Genomic DNA, 5,832 nt, shown 5'->3' on the forward strand with positions numbered 1-5,832 from the left:
TATGATAGTATTGTGGTCGTGCATAGTGATTTTCGAATAAGTAAAATACACACATTATTACTGCAGACCAAAAGAAAAGTCAAGAGGGGACGTGACTTACAGTAAAAGTAAGCGTACCAAACTATACTCGTATCATATAAAAACATTAATTTTGACAAAAAAAAATTACAATATTTGTATAAACAAAATTATTATTAGAATTTGTTTGAATTTGACAAAAAAAAAAAGAATTCAATTTATGTAATAATAAACTTCTAAAAAATATAAACAAATAATTATATTACAAATATGAAAAAATAACTGCATTTCTACTTATTTTTCGGTTTTTTTGGCTAGGATCGTGAAGTGAAGTGTAAAGTTTAGGGTAATCATTACTTAATTTATTGTAGTGTTACCTCTTGACGTTTCTGTTGCTCTGGATTATTAAAAATAATGTATAATATATTATTATATGTATATTTTACACAATAATAGATGATTTGTTCAAACATATTATTTATTCATAGTAGTGTGCCTTTTTAAGAATGTAAATTTACATGGTTACTTCATAATCTAACGTCACCTAATTCAACTGTGTTCCTTTCTGTCGATATTACGTATATACTTGTGAATTTTGTATCGATCTTTATATCTTTTATATGATGATATACTTTTTTTCGGAGTTTACTTCAAATCAAATTTATTTCCGGCAAACATAGGTTTACATTGGTTGTCATTGTAGAATATAATGTCCCATTATAGTTTGCCTCATGCTTGTGCTTGTTTTTGGTTGTTCACGCATTTTTAATTCGTTCTCTATTTTAAAACGATATAAATATAAATTACAGTCATCTAGAAGTTATGAATACATTGATATTTGATAATCATAATCATCTGAAAACTATGATTGATTAATGGAATAACTCGCTCGACAATTTTTTGTAATATAAAATTTATATTAATCTTAATGTAAATTGTATTAAAATGAATGAATGGTATGAAATAATTAAAAAAAGTATAGATAGACACACTACTGAAGGCATCGGGGTTGTTAATCTTAAAACAAAAGTTATATATAATATTTTCGAGAGTGTGGTGGTATTTTCGAGATTGTGGAGATATTCTCGAGAATGTGTGGGAGAGTTATACTGTGAACCTGATAACATTTATGAAGAAATTGAATAAAAGATAATATTTACTCCTACAAAATGCAAAATGTCGTACAACATCGTATAAGTATTAAGACCTTGTATTTGTGAAAATCTCGTTGACAACCCAGGAAGGCATACTACATTGAATAGACAATTATAATGAACATGTTAAGTAGTTAGTGCAATTTAGGTATATTATTTATTAGAAAGTGATTGGTAAATGTTTTATTTGGTCAAACAAAACCATTCCAGGATATATCAGTAAATAAAGGACGAAGTAAAGTTATTGTTGCATTCTAAAAGAAAAACAGATTGTCGTAAATATTAGGGATTCCGGTTGTATAGAGTGAGAAATGTAATTGTTTATATATGCAGGGTTAGTGATAAAAGTCGTACCGCCGAAAACAAAATACAGTTTTTTATTAAAAGTACAAACTTTTCCGAGAAGTCAGAAATAGAAAATGTCGCTTGTCCTTGGGCAATATCCGAAAATCTTTGGTATTAGGTGAGGACACAAGACTCGACTTCACGAATGTTTATAACTGTCCAATGTAGTAGTATATTTATTGTATATCTTTTCTCGTATTTCACTGTATTTGTGTTTAAACTATTGTAATTTTCTGTAAAAGGACAAAAACAAAATGAAGTGAAATAAAGAAAAAGATACACATAAAGATCCCTGAATCATACTGCGCGGTCACGTGATCAACTTAGTTTCTGTGTGAAAGCAATACTGTGTTAATAAGGATGAATCTGGCTATTATATATAATGTACTTTCTGACTAACCCTGTATAAAATATGGCGATCTTTTAATCGATGTATATTTAGCTGCACTACACTATATCAATCTATGTTATACTTATATATATAATAAGATCTATTAAACTGAATAATATAAATGTAGATAGTATATTATATTGTCACGCCATCAATTCATATTACTTAGGGAATGTTAAGATGTTTTTAGTGAACTGGTATTTTATTTGTGTATTGCGGTTGTTTTCCCATAACAAAGCATGACGTAATAAAAACGTTAGTCTAAGAATATACAGAGACGTAAATATCGGACGCGCTACGCAGGCGTGGAATTTAGAGAATTCCTGTGCAGTTCAATTTTAGTACAGCATATATGGGAAACTGTTGTGACCTGACTCTTATGATATGTCAAATCTACCGTCAGTTCGGTATGCTATCGAGCTAGGAACTAACAAATTCTGCTCTTATTATTTTTCAAATAAGTTTGTACATCTTTACAAAATTACAGATTCAATTTCAAATTTAAATTAGGGAGAATAGTGACCACCAGTATATGTTGATTCATGTAAACATATTGTTTACAAAAACCTGTGCTGTGCTGAATTGTATCTGTGTCTCTGTATACGGCTAGGCTTAAGGTTATTTGTTCCATATAGTTAACCAAAGTAATATAACTAGTTATCTTAAAGGAAAAGATACCCGTTTGGTCACCTTGTTTTTTAACTGCAAATAAACTGAACTTACGATCTTATATATCATCGTAGAAACTTTTTCATCATAGGTAATTTTTATTTCATTACTTTACTACGAGAAAAATGTTTTGTTTTATAATATTATTATCTAATGGGAAAAGGTACTATAATGGTAACTTTATAAGTCATCCGAAACGGATGGTCCTATGCTGTGTTTTGTTATTTCATAACTTTGTGTTAGTTGTTCCTGTTATACACGGAGCAACTGTCGCTTTGATTCATCTTTGTACTAATAATTGAATTACGACGGCCTCGGTGGTCTAGCAGTTTAGCACACCGCCTTACTTCTTATGGTCGCGGGTTCGATTCCGTACGGCATAAACATTTGTATTTATGTATGATTGTTTGTATCGGTCTGAGTGTTTTCTATGTATAACATGTATGTGTTTACAAAAAATCTATGCATTTGTCTGGTACCCATAACACAAACTTTAGCTAGTTTAACTTGTGTCAAAAAAAATATAGATAACTTACGATCCATAGTTATATTTTAAAGAACGTAAAATTGTTACTACTTTTAACGTTCTACTGATACTTGATGATTTTATATATCGAATACATACATACGATTCGAAGTTTTATTTTAACGATAAAGTTCTTGTTAGGTTTCTCGCTCCGTGTATAGCATATGTATCATGAAGATTTATTAATTGATTGGGAATGTATAAATGATTTCAAGTCAATCGATATAAATGATTTGATATCGATTGACTTGTTTTAATGCGATAAATTCCGATTGAATAATAGATTGAGAACTTTGTTCTAATAGTCTTATACTTTATAAGTAGAATGCATTTGATTTTTTTGCGTTTATTTTGAACATACGTGTACAATGTTAAGTTCTAATTGTCAAAATGTATATTAACTTAAAAATGCCGTTCGCATGTTGTTGCTCACGAACAATATAATTATTATATGACTCAATTATTTTAACTAGTTCAAAACTATATAGTTTTATTGATATTGCTGATTCACTGTGTGTTAGACAAATAAATGTAGATAAGTCAAGAAATACATAAAATTTATAGGTGCAGGTTTAATTATTAAAATAATCAACAGTAATAGATATTATTAATCTTCTATACTTAATTAACGAAGAATTGTTAAGTTTTTTTTCTAAAGAATTTAATTAAACAAATATTGCATTTATTTATTACTATCAGCCACGGCTTCGTAAGGATGTACATGTATTATACATATAAACCTTCCTCTTGTATCATTTAAAAACTGCAATAAAATCCGTTGCAAAGTTTAAAAGATCTAAGCGAACAGACAGCTGTAGCGACGGCTTACTATGTAAAGAGTTTTTTAAATTGTTTCGAGAATAGGTGCAAAAAGTGCATTTTACTAGGTGTATCTATTTGTTAAAATAATTGAGTATATACTTAGAATTAAGTCTAAAGTATTGTTTAATATTCTGTTATTTGCTTTTATATCAAATTTAATAGACTTAATAGCGTAACGGTTGTATATTGGTAAGTTGTTGTGAGTTGAGTCGCGTATATAACATTCATTTTGTACAATAAATGCACGAGTATATAATGTATATTCATATAATTTAATTAATAACTATTCAATATTCTTTCTCAATAATATTTCAGTTGTTACACATAATATAATGCTATACTAGTAGTGTTAATTTTTTTTAAAGGCATCGGTTTAACGTTAAACGAACAGTATTTAGCTAAGGTTAATGCGTTTGCTGAACAATTTATAAGGTTACCAAATGAATTAGAATTTATTAAGTTAAAGGTATGGTCTAATAATTTGTCGTTCGGCGCTAATGTATTGGTTTTCACCGCACATCTTTTTTTAATAAGCGTTAGTTTTGTATGTCTTTTTAATTGATTAAATAACAATAGCTTTAAAAATGGTTTATTCCATAATATAAAGCAACTTATTCTACATACCGTTAGGCCTTTTATCCTGGATGTGGTAATTGTAGAACTCAGAGGCATTCTCATCTCGATTATTACAGTTATGAGGACTTGCATCCGCTGAGTGTATTTTAATCCAACATGGCCGTCCTCTGCCATTTTGGATTCAACTATAGGCTATAGCTTAGCGCCGTCTCCCGCACTATTTTTGTTTCTTCACTGAAGTAATATAAACCATTTTTAAAGTTAAATCAAGTTAATGCAATGAACAACTATTGATAATGTTCATTTATAGATCAAAACTACCAGTTAGAAATTATAAGATGTGAGAGTGGTTACAGTAGATTGTGTTCTGTATATCGAAATGGGTATTTGTTTCTGTCGAAAGTTTTTTTATATAAAATAAAAACGAAATACTGCCATTCAGTGTTTTATTTTTAATCCTTACTATGTAATATTATGTTATCTGTGCCCTTACTAATATTATAAATGTGAAAGTAGGTATTTTTGTTATCCTTTCACGCAAAAACTACTGAACCGATAATCATAAAATTATGTACACATGTTCTTGGAGGTATTAGAATGAATATAGGATACTTTTTATTAAAAAAATAAATATTTTTTATGCAAAATATCAACATTTTGCTACTTCAGCGCCATCGAGCAGCCAGCAATGAAGTTATGCGAGAGAAGCCGCGGGTAAAGGCTATATATTACTTAAAACTAATTAACTAACAGCATGATTGAATGTCAATTTGATTTTGGTTGTAGTCTTTATTTGTGGGATGATACGGTTTGTTTCTGTCGAAAGATTTTTATTGTTACCAATATTATTAATGCGAAAGTAACTCTTGTCTATCTCGCTTTCACGCTAAAACTACTGCACCGATTTAAATGAAATTTGGTACACCTATATTATAGACCCTGAGAACGGACTTAGGCTACTTTTTAATGTGAAAAAAGGGTTGAAAGAGATGAAAGTTTGTATGGAAGAGTAGTTTTAAAAATGACAATACATTTTTAAAACTAGACTTGCAATTTATTTTTTAAGTTGTTCATTAAATATAAATAACTATGACGTTCAAATGTTATATAGAAATCGTCATTGATGTATATTGCATTTATTGGGCATAGCTAGTATATAATAAAAATTAAGTACTGTCATTGTTCTGTTTTTAATATCTATATAAAACTAATTAACGGCATGATCAAAATTGTCTTTATTTATGGAATGCTACGGTTTGTTATTTTTTTATATAAAATAAAAATGTATTTTTGCCATTCAATGTTTTATTTTTATATCTACATAAAACCTA

This window comes from Achroia grisella, unplaced genomic scaffold (genome assembly GCF_030625045.1).
Source record: "Achroia grisella isolate CSIRO2021 unplaced genomic scaffold, CSIRO_AGI_Agris_v1 utg821, whole genome shotgun sequence".
Lineage (NCBI taxonomy): Eukaryota > Metazoa > Arthropoda > Insecta > Lepidoptera > Pyralidae > Achroia > Achroia grisella.